General features: G+C 27.8%; 1 long non-coding RNA gene across 1 annotated transcript in view; it reads left to right on the forward strand.

Moving 5' to 3' along the window:
* Positions 1 to 14869, forward strand: part of LOC139425165 (uncharacterized) — a 38632-nt gene that overhangs the window by 10962 nt on the left and 12801 nt on the right. Inside the window, exon 2 of the long non-coding RNA XR_011636442.1 lies at positions 9004 to 9172. This is a non-coding gene — a long non-coding RNA (uncharacterized lncRNA). The remainder of the gene's footprint in view (positions 1 to 9003; positions 9173 to 14869) is intronic.

A 14869-nucleotide genomic window follows, 5' to 3' on the forward strand; every position in this document is an offset into this window, starting at 1 on the left:
TTTTTTAAAATAAAGGTATAATCATTCATTTTGAGGATGCTTTACATGCTCATTTAAGTTATAATCAATAATTTATCTTCAAAAAGTAATTAAACTGTTTAATTTTTTTAAAATTTTAAAAAAAGTTGAAAAAATTCTAAATTTTTAAATCCCTAAGGCTTTTTTATTTTAACATATTTTCAAAAAAAGTTTTTTTCATAGTGCTTGCAATATTTATCTTAATAATTTTGTGCATTCATTTGTTGATATATCAATTAGAATATTTTTTATAGATTATTTTGTAAAAAAGTAGAAAAAAAAGGGTAAAAATTCCTGTTAGGTATATATAACATGCTGTAAAAATTGTAATACGTTATAAAAGGCTTATTACATGCACAGTTTAAATAAGTGTATTATACTTAAGATAAAAAAGTTTACTTCAAAGCTTTATCTTTAATAAAAAAAATTCCTTAGGGATTTAATCAAGATCAAAACACAAAATTATCATTTATGAGAAAAAGCCCTTTAAAGTTTGTCTGCAGAGCAAGATTCTGTATTAGGACAATCTAAAATCATTCATAGCTTTTTCAAAAATGTAGATAGAGACAGGATTTCTTTTCAGTGCATTTGAAATAGTTTGAAGTTTTATTATAAGCAATAAAAAAAAATTGTATTTTTGTCATTTTTTGGGTACCCCTTAAAATGATTTTGATTCAATTTAGTTTGATCAAAAAAAAAAAAAAAAAANAAAGTCGCAAAAAAAAAAAAAAAAATACAAAAATTGATTTTGATTTTACTACTAAAATAAGACAGTCAAGAAAAAATAAACTTTCTCATAGCACTTAAAACTTTTTTCCAAAATAAAAATTATTTTCTAAAATAATTTTAAAATTTGATTTCATGCCCATAGCTGGCATTAATAAAATTGTTGACAATATTAGTTTATGATATTATTAATAAATATTTTTATGATTAAAATTAAAATCGAATATACAAATATAAATGTAAATTTTTCCTTAAACAGTTTAATGATTTAAGTAAGTGAACTCTGCCCTACGTTTAAGTATGATTTACATAGTCACTCATAATGTATGTAAAAAAATTTAAAAAATACTTTTTAAGAGGATGGCGGATCTGTAAAATCTATAAAAAGAACTTATTTTATTTTTTAGGTATTTTAATGTGTGTTTACCTGCTAGAAGCCAATTTTTTTTTTTTGGCAACTTCACGTGTTCTTGATATCTTAAAGACCGATTTGCTTTCACAATTTGACAATTTAGTTTGAAAGTAATACCATTATTTAAAAACATGCAAATTAAAACGAAGCTTGTGCTAGATATATAAATTCAATTTTTAAATTTACGGCTTAGAGTTACATGAGATAATTTTAATAATTAAAATTAAAATTTTTTTGGTATGATATCTTCTTTTTATTATAAAATTTTTTGTTTCCTATTTGTGTTATATTATTGCAAATAATATTTGCTTTAAAAATTATTTGTATGCATTATTACATTGCAAACCTTTCTTTAAGAAAATGGTTAAGATAATATTTAAAAATCTGCAGCACAAGGGACTCTTTTTAATTAGATGTAATTATAAATGAATTTAGACTTATAGCTTTGAAACGCTTTATGAATTTTTTGGAACTTGGTACAATGTGCAATTCTAAGAAAATGCAGAATTTATAACCCGCATCACAAATTCGAATGAAAATCACATAATAAAGATAGAAGTGCGAACAATGGTTTGTTTTTGTACAGCTCAAACAATCTTTGAAAAAAAATAAAAACTGTCGAGGCATTTCTTTCGTAACTGTAGGCGTTTTGATGCATTAAAACAGCAACTAAAATTTTTGCAATGAATGGGATCTGTTCCATGACTTGGAAGTTTGGAGGCCCATTCCCAAGTTTTTTCAACTTTTTAGAAGTTAATCGTTTATCGGTAAACGATTGTAATTATTTCAACAGTTGATTTTTCGGTTGATTTTTCGATAGATTTAATTCATAATTTTCATGTGGCATCATTATTTCTTATTAAGAATAATTATTTTATTAATATTTTAAATATCTTTTCAGAAAATTAAACTACAACGAAAAAGTTTAAAACTTATTTAAGAATAATAAAGTACAATTCATGATTTTGGGAACATTCCTACTGAATGCGTTTTGATCGTTCTGCTTTAAATGTATCAAATTCTAAATTTCTTAATGTATATTTTGTGTAAATTTTTATTGACAAAAAAATTACAAAAATATTGTCAGTTCAGCGTTTTAAAATATTTTAGATTAGAATTTAAAATTTGTTTTCAAAACACTTAAATTCTACTCAAAATAATTTATTTCTAACAAAAAGATAAAGATATAATCTATCCACTCTTCTCTTAAGATGAAAACCGATTTAACTTTTCAATTTGTTTTCGAACGACATCGTCGAAACAGTTAGGCGCTGGCTCCGTAAGCTACGTGTCGAGGAACTGACCCATTATTTCAACAAAACGATCTTTACCAATCTCTTAAATAATTACTATATAAAGCCTATGTCCAGCTTTCAAAAAATAAATTATTTAAAAATTGAGACGCGAGAATCAAAATTAAAATGAAATAGAAAAGAAATTATTTGAAAAGTAATAAGAAAAATCTGCTTTTTGCTCAAATTAATACAAAATTTACGTTATAATTGATATAATATTTCAAAATAAGCGAAATAAAAATTATTTACCAAATTGTAAACATATATTTCTTTCATTTATATATATATATTTTTTTTTGCTTTTTAGATAAAAATATTTTTCTCCAAAATTTGATGGAAGTTTTGTATTTCTTAAGTAAAGAGTGATAAAAAATCTTTTGTTAAAGATATGCCATAAAGCAAAGACAACAGTAAGCCGATGCGCATTTTTTTCACATTAAAAATGAAGCAAATAAATAAGTAAATTCAGAAAACCCTTTTGAAATTTGAATAAAAGTGTAAAAAATCGCCTCAAAGTAGGGACAAGGACAAAGGCATCACTCTAGGTGCTGTAAATATCAATACCCTTCTGTGTGATCAACCATAAAATAAAACTGCAAGGTCGAAAATGCTTTGTTCGAGTTTATATGCGGAAGTTTAAAAAGGTATGCGACAACGGGTAAAAACCCCAAAACCACACTATTAAACTCAAATTACAGCACTCATGGAATGCACCTCCCTTTATCGAACAAAAAGGCGTTGGGAATAATTGGCTCATAAACAAAAAGTACCGCTTTTTATTCCATCATTTTATAATTGCGAAAAGCGTAAAATTCTTCGGAATATTTGATCTCAACAAACATGACTATAAAGCGTTTTATAAATGTCATGTTTCGGCGAAAATATATTTTTTTTTCTGTCTGAAACAACAATATTAACTTTAAGTACCGGAATCTGTGAGATATTTTTGTGATGAACATAAAATAATGTGTCATCCTTATGGCTTTCGGGAATTTCGTTTACACATATTTTAAGAGGAAATGTAATTAAGCCTGATGTAATATCAAAATTAGTCAAATTTTAAGAATGCTCAAATTTTAAGACAAATTTTAAGAATAGTCAAATTTTATGAAGTGAAATTTTTCAGATATTTGCCTTTTAAAAATGGTTTCAAAAATTTTATTTGGTGTATTAGTTGTTCAAAATATGTTCAGATTATTTGAATTTTTCAATTTAATATTCTAAAATTTTTAATTGCTCTTTTGTCATTTAGTGAAACATAACGCGTTATTGCGAACAACAAAAAGCATTAACAAAAGTTAACTCTGCAAGCATGCTTTCGCGTTGCATATTTTATCGTTACTATTTTAACTCTACTAACATGTTCTTAAGTTACCTATTTTTTAAATAAAAAAATTTAAGCATTTAAAACATGAAAGTTTACCCTAATATTTTTTCAATCCTTGTACAATTAGTACTTTACATTGCACAAAAAATTCCAATAATGAATAAGCATTTTATAAAGATTAATAATTTTATAAAATGCTAAACTAAATGAAATATTTAATTAAAGTGTAACTGAGTCTGTATATAATAAAACTTCATGACATTATGATGGATTAATAAACAGGCAAATACGTAATGTTGGATGAAGCGCATACTTTTAGTTCAAAATATCAGTAATTTATCATTTCTTTAAAAGCTACATTAAGGTTAACATATGAATTTTTAATCATTCATGCTGTATTAAATTAAGTTTTGCACTGAAAAATTCACTAGATTTAGTGAAAATATTCAACATTATTATTTTGTCAATACACTGTGATAAATGGCTTTTAGGGGATTTGATTTTATACATATTTTTTTTTTTGCTTCATGATTCTAAAAATGTGTGATGACTTTATACTTTATTGGCTACTTATGTTGTTCAGCAGCTTAAATGAGCAAACAATATGGAAAAATGTTTGTTAATTTTTTTAACATAATTTATCCCATATGCTGCTCTAATACATTTGTAAATAACAAAATGCACACATTTTTATTGATTTTATATATATAGTTTTAAAGCATAGACAAAGAAATAAATGCTCATAAATACAAAATATTTATTGATTTCATACGCAATTGGTCATACATACTGCACAGAGAAAAAAGTATGGAAAAAACTACCAAAATATGGTAAATTTTACCAGATTTCTGTCTCGATGTAAACATTAAAAAGCTTGATAATTTCTAACGTAGTGTTTTGGTAATGATTTTAGTAAAATAAATAACGAAATATTGTTTTATAATGGGTGATAAAATTTGGTAAATGAGGTAAAATTGGGTAATTTTGTCATGACACCTTAAATCATGGCATGAAAATAATTTATTGGGTTAAATTTATTTTGTATTGTCTGTTTTGTATTTTTTACTAAATGTGAGATAATAAGAACTATATTTTTGAAAATGAGAATTTCTAGTAAATTGTTATAAAAACGGAAAAATTACGAAAGGAATGGTTTAAACATTGTATATTTTAGATTTTATTAAAACCTGAATTATGATTTTTTTTTAACCAGAAATGCCTTCGCCATATAGCACTGTAATTTTACCAGAATTTTTCTCCACGTGTTCTGCATCAAAGATAATTAAATAAATACACAATTGTTTAATGATTTTACTGCATACTATGCATTATGCTGCTGTAATGCATAGAAAATCAGTTAAATGCTTATAGATGAATAATGCCTCTTCAGGGCCTGCGTTAAGGATTTCAAATTATTAGCCAGTAAATTAGCCAAATATCAAAAGTATTCAACAATTTTCGAAAGTCTTCACCAAATATAAATCTTAACAATTTTTTATAATATTTTTTTTCTATAGAAAACTATTTTACGGTAGTTTGTTTCAGGCTTATGCTATTTGGACCCAATTTGGCGTTTTCGGTTATGCGGCGTATCTACTGAAATTTACTGTAATTGAATAAAAATACTGATTTGATTAGAAAAATTTATTTTAATGTAATTCTGAAGATGGAGTTAAATACATATTTTTCTTTCCAGTGGAAAAAAATCATTCGCCATTACTTTCGCCAAATGACAAATTTATTCGCTAATTATATATTTTTATCGTATTTGGCGAGGTGGCGAATGCCTAGAGCGGGCCCTGATCTTTTTTTTATTATCCATAATTGGTTTTATCCATGTTTTCATGCAGCATAAATGAGCAAAACTGCTCATATAAGCAAAATATTAAATAATATTTATACATAATTGACCATAAATGCTGTTATACATCTCATAAAAACTAACAAATGTGCAATTGCTTATTGATATGATACATGACTGTGTAAATGTATGATATTTTAATTTAAAAACGCATAAGTTTCAGTAACATATTTGTTGCTCAGCTGAAATTAGACACTCTACTAGTCAAAATACTAGTAGTTAGCAAATGGTCAAAATTTATGTTTGGTAGTAAACTATTCAGTAAACGATTTTAACGCAACCTACATTGACATTAGGCTCAGAGCTACTATCAAAATTTAAGAATTCTAGTCAGTCAGAAAGCAATCAAAATAGGGATTGACAATTAGTTCCTCATAGCTATAAATTCAACATTCTGCATCAGGAAACGATTGAAACTTTTATTTTCATCAAGCGCAGTGTATCATCAAATAAAACTGCAACAGGTTAATTAGTAGAAAAATTGAAACAATTTTGTTCACAGCGGCCAAGGAATTGATTGAAACTTACATTGACACTAGCCACAGAGCTCCAAACAAAAACTGAAAATTCCAGTTAGTCAAGACGTATCAAGAATCTTGATAGGAGATTAATTCATTATAACAATAAAATTCTGCTTTTAGTAAAAAGAAAACAAGTGAACCTGTATTGTTATTAAGCACACTCTCCAAAAACCAAATTCCTGATTAAATTATGGTAAAAAGTACCGGCACATTTTACCGTAAAATTCATATAACGGAACAAAAAATATCATATTACGTTATTTTTACAGTAATAATTACTGCAAAATGTTTGCATCACTCTAATTAAATAAATATTTCTATAAAAATTGCGGTTTAATATTTTACGGTAAAATGGATTTTAGGGATGATGCATCCAAAGTGCCGATACTTTATACCGCAATTTGATCCGGAGATTTTTACAGTGTACAGCTGCGAGTTAGATGTCATCACTCCCTTTTGTCAGAGACATAACTCACGAAAAATTATATTTTTCCATAAAAGTAACTGTAAATTCTGCTTAGAGCAGTCAGAAAGCTAATTAAGCGTGTGCTGTCATTAAGAAGCTCTATTTGTGATTTAGGGGTTATAACTCGACAAAAAATGTTCTAAATTTTGACAGTAAAATTTCACTTTCATAGACACAACTTTCACTTTTTTATGAACTCGCCTGAGTTCATAAGAAGGCAGTGAGCTATAATGAATTTATGTTAACTTTCCCTTTCATTTCGTTTTAGATCCACCTTAAGAGTAATCTATGTCAGAGTTATGTTTGTTACGAAATTTGGATGAAAAGGAAAACAAAGAATCTATTAGTGTCTCACAAAAGGATACAAATATATCGACCTCTATTTCATCCCGTTGCTCATCTCATAGTATATGACCTGCCTCTCAGCAAGTACAGGGGCAAAATTCCCAACGATCACGTTTCTCGTATTTTTAAATGAATTTTCATAATCGATCGTAACTCACTTATTGGAAATTTCCTTATGTGGCAGCTATCAACTCTCGTTAACTTCATGTACTGTAGCTTCGCATAGAGAGATTTTTTCTTCTTCATTGTAATCATTAGAGTGAAGCTTCCTTGTTTCATGGCTATCTCTTGTTATTGTTGATTATGAATTTGTAAATGACCATGTACGTTTGATAATTATCAATTATTTCAGTCTTTTTTTTTAAGTGTGGTAACAGCTTGTAGTTTTAATATCATTAACTTTCTAAGAAAAGAACTGTCAAAAAATAATTGTGAATCTTATTGTTTGGTGTTATGATAAGGATGTTGTTATACATAGCTTGAAGGTGATGTTCGTAAAACAATAGACTTCAAGAACATCTCCAGGTGTGAAAATGTAAAGATTATTATAAATAAAGCTTATTTTTAAACGTAATTACTTATAAGAAAAATAATTTTGGCAGATCAACTTCGTTTTATGCAGTGCATTTTGCAATAACTCACGTAAACTATGTTAAATTTTTAAAATCGTCAAAAATTAATTTATTAAGGTTTTCGATGTAAATTAATTATTGCATACGTTTGAAACTTTTCAAATATTTTAGTTTTTCTTAAGCGTGGTGCCAATTTGTAGTTTTAATTATTATTATTTAGTTCCTTAACTTTCTGAGAAAAAAAAACTATCAAAAAAATAAATGCAAATATTGCAGAATCATATTGTTTGCTATTATGATAAGGATGTTGGTATACATAGCTTTATCGATAGTTTGTTAATCGATGTTATCAAGTTAATCGATATTTCGTCGAAGAAAAGGCTTCGAGAACATCTTCAGTTGTGAATGTTATTTTTTTAAAAATGATTACTATAAATAAACCTTATTTTTTTAACGTGATAATTTTTAGGTAAATAATTTTGGTATACCAAATTCTTTTTATACTGTGCATTTTGCAATGAATGATGTGAGTTTTGGTAAATGTTTAGAATTGGCAAAAAATATGATAAAATTTACAAAATTACTTTAAATGTAAATTAATTAGTTAAATGATGTTAATTTTTATTGCTACAAATTTTTAACGCAGTACATTTTTTAATGCTATACTTTTTTAATATAGTTTTAATGCATTATATTTTAACATCCACGTAGCACAGAGAGAATCTTAAGAAGAATTTGAACTAGGCATAAAGAGACGAAAGAGAATAGAAATTATACTCATTAATACTGTCATTTGGTCATTTAATGCTGTTCTCAGAAATATAAAGATTATCCTTATTACACAACTAAAAACATACATGCATATTTAAGGGCGAATATTTGTTTCTGATGATGATAATCAGAGGTGAATGTGACAACAAACTCTAGTCAGCTTATTCCAGATTTTAAACAAACTATATTCGGGAAATTCTTACGTTTCTTGACATTCAAAGAGCTGGAGCTATTTGAATGTCAAGAATGTCAAACATTGGTGTTTTCGGAAGTAAAATTAATTCTCCTATGGTGTAAAACGTGAGAGAGTTTGGTGTAAAATTATTCAATTTTAAGTGTTTAGATTAAAACTGCACTCCTTAAATCGTATATGAAAGCTCTATTTGGTGTTTAATCTGAATTATCCAATTTTTTTGGGTTGTTGAGCATCTTATTCTCCGAAATATTACACCGCAGTTTTTAAAGTGTTGTTAAAAATTAATTGACACTGTTTTACATCTGTGTCCCTAATAAATCACTGAACTATTATTGATGAAACTGATGTTAAATCAGTAATATAATAGTAGTAGTTGTAGTAATTAAAACTATTGGTATTGTGGCAATAAGTGCTCCTGGTATTATGGTAATAGTAACTACTTGTATAGTGGTTATAGGTGCCTAATACACTAATTTAGTTATTGTCATTATAGGTTTTTTACGACTTCCGGAAACTGAGTTGAACCAGTTGAAGACGAGAGGAACGAGTAAATTGCAAAGATGGTCGGTTAAAACTATCAACATAAACGCCAAGGCACATTATCTATTGTTTATCCAAGGCAAGGCACATTATCAAAGCACATCTCAAGGCACATTATCAAGGTACATTACCAAAACAACTATTTTAACTTGTTTTCGACCAAGATAAACTTTTACTGCTCTTTACAACGATTGCAAAGATCTTAATTTCCAAATTAAATAAAAAGACATTTTTTTTGTAGAAGTCATTCAATTCGTTGCATTCTCTAGAATTTTTTAAGCAATTTATAGGCAAATATTTGCAGCATATGTTATTAGTAACTTGAAAAGTAACTTATTTTCCTGTGTTGAATTTTGAGGTTCTTAAAGTTTTGAAATTAAGCAATTTTTAATTAAATTTAAAGAAATTTTACTTACATTAAAAAAGATAGTACACTAAGCAACACTTAATAATAACTTTCTTTAAAGCTTAGAAAATGGGTTATTGCGTTACAAAGTGTGCCATTTGAGGACTAGTTTTTATTTTGTATATATTGCAGCTCGTATAAGACATCATACCTAAGCACCATTGCTGATGAAGTATACCTTGTAATGCCGAAAATTTATCTTATTATTGAGGAACACGTAGAATAATGCGGAGAGAACATACGGAGTATAATGTGGAGGAACACGGAAATTCATCCTGACATACTGCTGGTATTGTAAAGAAATAGTTTGAGGCTGCTCTTTATCACGTTAGCTTCCGCAATGCTCAAATCAGAATATTTTTGAATTTTATGAAATGCGATTTCGATATCTAAGTTCACACTTTTAAAAACGTTAGTGAAATGACACAAAAGATGAATCAAATTCTTGTAAAGTTCACACCAGAACCAAAGCAGTATTAAAAGAAGGAAGCGACTATTCAGATGTAAAATCAGTGGTCAAAATTGGGAAAAAAGTGACCACTCGATTTATAAGGGAATAAGCGTGATGTGGAAGTTTGGACAAGATGAGGCACAAACCATTTCATCTGAACGATCTCATCCTACGGAGAAGCTCTAACCGTGGCAGTAAAAACATAAGAACACAGATAAAAGAGTTCGGTAATTTAGAAAACATAAGAGCACAGATAAAATAGTTCGGTAATTTAGAAAAACATAAGAACACAGATGAAAGAGCTCGGTAATTTAGTCATGGCTAAAGGTAATGTCGTTGAAATATGCAGTAATCAAATTTCATTTCTTTCTGCAGTGTTATTCCATAGATAACTTATGCAAAAAATAGCAACGATTTACCAATTAATCTATTTACATAAGAGCTAGTCTTAAACAAGAAGATACTTGCCGATTTAAAAGAAACAACATTAAAAATCGGTTAATAATCTCATTTAGAGTTAGCTTTAAGCTTTGAGCAATCATAAAAGCAATTGTTGTTATCAATAAATAATCCTTTGGTGTCACTGCAGGTCAATGTAATGTGGCGTAATATTCCTCTTAGTGACATTTGAACTTTTTAACCCTTATAAGGTGATGCAATGAACTTATTGGGTGAAGCTTCATTGTTATATTCGGATCTGTTTTCTTCTTCAATCCAACCCAAAATATTGAGAAAAGTTGCCCCAACAGGTAGGCAGTCACGAGTTATGGAATAAATAAGCATCTCGATAAAATATCGTTTCCTTTCGAAATATTTCAAGCTTAAAAGGGCAAATGATGTGATTTCGAATGTATTGTGAGTCACCCCGGGAAAAGGCTTTTGACACTTTATAACAAAATAAAAGTCATAAAGTTTAAATTTATATTATTTGGAAAAGGGAAGGGTTTCATTATTCTGCAATACGAATCGAAATAAAAAGGTTCCATTACGTCGTTACAGTGATGCCGAATTGCTTCCATCTTCTGGAATTTCGCTGGAATTTTTGAGCATCGAATTATCCTCTAATTACTTAAAAAAATATACGATGAGATAATTAAAAGTTTATGTTTAACACATTTCAAGATATGAATGGATAAATGCTCTGAATGATATTTTAGGGAATTTGAGAAGCTGGTTAGCTTTACGGATTATATTTTAACAACTGGAAATAAAGCGAATTATTAAATAAAGCTTTTCATTAGCGAATCTAAAATTCTTTAAAACCCCATATAAATTATTTGAGTCATAGTGTTCGTAAAGTTTGGTGTTTTAATTTGTATGTATAAGAGTTTTCTTCCTAAAACGTTTGCTGCTAAATGCACTTGAAACCTTCTTTCTCTCCAAAAACTTTCGCTTAGTATAATCGGTCTAATGAAAGAACTCTGGTAGCCATTCGTCTGGAGCAGTGACGGTGACTATGGTTACAAGGTATAACTATTTGAAGTAAATATTTAAAATAGGCTTTGGTCCGGGTTGGTGAGAGGAAGAGGGGAGGGAAGCTTCCCTCTTTGAAATGCGTTATTTCTTCTTTCCATTGTAGCTGACAGTCTTAGACTTTCTGGTGAGAGGAGTTCTTTCGATACACAAACTATACATTCATCCATTGTGAATTGAAAATTATGAATTGGCGAAATGAATTAATGTTTCGTACAGGATGATTCAGTAAAGCTGTTACAAACTGTAAAGAGAGGTAAGAAACATAATAAGAATTAAAAATTGCTTGGCTACCTATTGACGGAAATGTCATGGTAAGTTGCTAGGAGTGTTACCTCATTATGAACTGACTGTTCGTGTGCATTTGTGTTAGATTTTTTATTTATCTAAATTATCTTAATTTTATGCTTTATGAAAATTATTGTCGAAACTGTTTAGATTTAGTTACCTTATCGTAGATTATTAATTTAGCTACCAACTAGAAGAGTTCACCTATTGGATGGTCAGATCAGTAAAATTCCGATAAAGTAAAATTACTTATAAATTTTGGTTGGATTTCAATGAAGAGCTTGACAACATTAGAAAATATGATTTATCATGAAATTGAGTTGAGTTAAACAGGACAAAGTAGTTCAAAGTAGAACGAACAGCTAGCACCCTCAGCGGCGCTCTATACTATATCCGTCCAAGGGTTGTTGTGCAATTGTCTGTCTTTATAATGTAATCTAGCTTTCCTCTATTTTAGTAATCGCTGTTGTGAATCACTTGCTGTTGATATAATAGATAGGTAGGTTGAATAAGATCAAAATAAGAAAATATTTTGAGAAATCCTGATTTTTTTCCAAAAATGTTATTTAGATCCTGCTTCTACTAAGCTCTTCATTTATATTCGCGAAGCATTGCCTAAAACAAACGAACTTGATACCACATAATATTGGTCCTTTGTTTCGGAAACTTGTTCTTTTTTTTCACAACCCTCTTTTTTACGGCATTAAATGAAAGAACACATAAAATCAAGTTAATCCTGAATTTAATGTCTATATATCACTCGTAAAAAGGTAATTTCCTAATAATTTGCTCGAACTAAGATGTAATTTAATGGCACTTCTGCGTGAAAACTGTAATAATTCTTAACAATAAATAAACCTCTCTCTGGAAAGAAGTCAAATGTGGTAGCAAGGTTGCATCACTTTGCTCTTGAAATACGTGGATTTTATGATTCAGTAATGTTAGTTATTGTAGCGTGTTGAAATAAATTTTAAAAATAGTTATATAAACAATATTTCCTTTTATTCATAGTTTTTGCCATAACATTTTAATGAATAAATTAGAAATACTATCAGATTAATGTCAACATATTTATTCCTTTATAATTATATATTACAGATATATTTATTCCTTTATTTGACTTGACGATTTGCAAAAATTGTTGTTACGTTTAAAATACAATTTTTTTTAAAAATTCACATAAATTTAGTAATAATTAAAAAGAATCTTTGATAATTATGACAAATTTCTCTACATTTGTTTAATTTGGAAAAATACGCAGGCACTATTTATAGTGGTGATTTAAATAATTGAGAGATATTAATAAAAATTAAAGCGAAATTCATGTTTCATTATCTTTACAATATTTGAGTTGTTCAAAAGAGTAATTTGTAGCAATAAGTGAAAGAAACAAATCAATTGATAATTGAGAATAACCATTGGTAATAAATAGATTAGGAATAAATTAGTTAATAATTAAGGATAATCATTGATAATAAATAGATTACAAACAAATTATTTTACTTCATAAAATTTAAAATATTGATTTAGCAAAGGTGCTTAGATATTTCAAAACCGTTATTAGTATTATACAGAAATAAATAAAGAAATTTATTCTTTTTTTTTCCATTAAGTTTTAGAAAATGATTGGTGTTTGATGATTTGCATTTAAGAATCTTTCTTATGTTTATCAATCCTTGGTAAAACTTGTAAATATGTATAAAAAAACTCTGATTTATATTACTTGATAAAAATAAAGAAATTTATTAAGTACGCCAAAAGTTATGAATAATAATTTTCAACTATGAATTTTTATTTTATTTTAAATAAACTTTATAAATCAGTCGCACTATATAAGTTTCATGACGAAAATCTAAAGCTGCAATTTTCTAACAGTAATAATTATAACTTCAGTAATTCTAACAGTAATGATTATAGTTATAATATTAGTTATAGTTATTATTTTGATTATGACAAAATTATAAATTTGTAGTTACTTGACTTATTTAGAATTAGCTTAAAATAGTTATTTAGGTAGATTAAATCGTCAAAAATGTTTGCATGCTGTTCTTCAAACTTAATTTGTTATGGGCTGCTGTATCTATACATTTTCTATTGCGTAAAAAGTTTTTTCTTAATTATTTCTGGATATTTTATAAGCCTAATATGTAAGAAATAATGTAAAGTAAAAAAGTTATGTAAGTTATGTAGATATATAAAAAAATATATATTTCGAAATGTAATTGCCAACTTCAGGAGTCGTTTTTTTTTTCAATTAAAATGAAGTTTTCTTTTTGGAAAAAAATTCTTTTATGTAAATATACTCAGCATTTCTACGTTTGATTAGGCACTCGAGTATATCGTGAAATAATCGTAATACTCATTTGTTTGACTTTTGATTTCGCGATTTATATTTGTTCAAATGGCGGAAGAAGGAAGAAAGCAAATAATGGCCGTAACACAAACACTGACCCTGCCGATCTCAACAGAATGTGAGTATTCTGATCACCCCGAAAGACAAAATGGAGGTCACGTGACCTTTTACGAAGTGAAAATAAGGTGGATACGGGAATAGGGAAAAAGAGAAGACACCGCTATTATACATTTGTAAGAATTTGGACTGTCCGAGAAAAAGATTAACTCTCATTATAACTACAATCGGTTCAAGATTTATACCATGATTAAGCCGATGACGCGAGAACGAAACTTCTTTTTTTAACTTCATTAATGCTGAATTATGAATGAAATGCTGAAAAAGTTTTCGAGTTGTCGTTCGTGATATTTTATTTATTTCCTAGTAAGTTCCTTTTTTTAAATTGTTTTCATTTGGAATTTCGACTGAATGCATCTTTAATAACACCTTTTTTTTCCCTTTATTCTTCAACGCAAAATTAAATTTAGAATTTTCTAACCTGCTTTAGTTTCAATCTTTATTTTCATTAAACGTAATGATAAAATGGTGTAGTTTTTCGCTCCAATAAAGGAAAAAATGAAGAAAAAAAATGAATGAGATCAGAAAGTAAATGCACTTACATGTCTTATTATTGCTTTTTGATCCGCAATTAGAATATTATATAATGATTTGGGTTGTATGTTATCCTATTTTACATGACTATTTATTTATTTATATCTGCCATTTCTTATCGACTATATTTATTTATCATTTTTCAAAATTTGGTGTAATACCATTGCATGTTTTCTATCGAAATAAAAAGGCAATTT

Source organism: Parasteatoda tepidariorum, chromosome 3 (assembly GCF_043381705.1).
Source record: "Parasteatoda tepidariorum isolate YZ-2023 chromosome 3, CAS_Ptep_4.0, whole genome shotgun sequence".
NCBI lineage: Eukaryota > Metazoa > Arthropoda > Arachnida > Araneae > Theridiidae > Parasteatoda > Parasteatoda tepidariorum.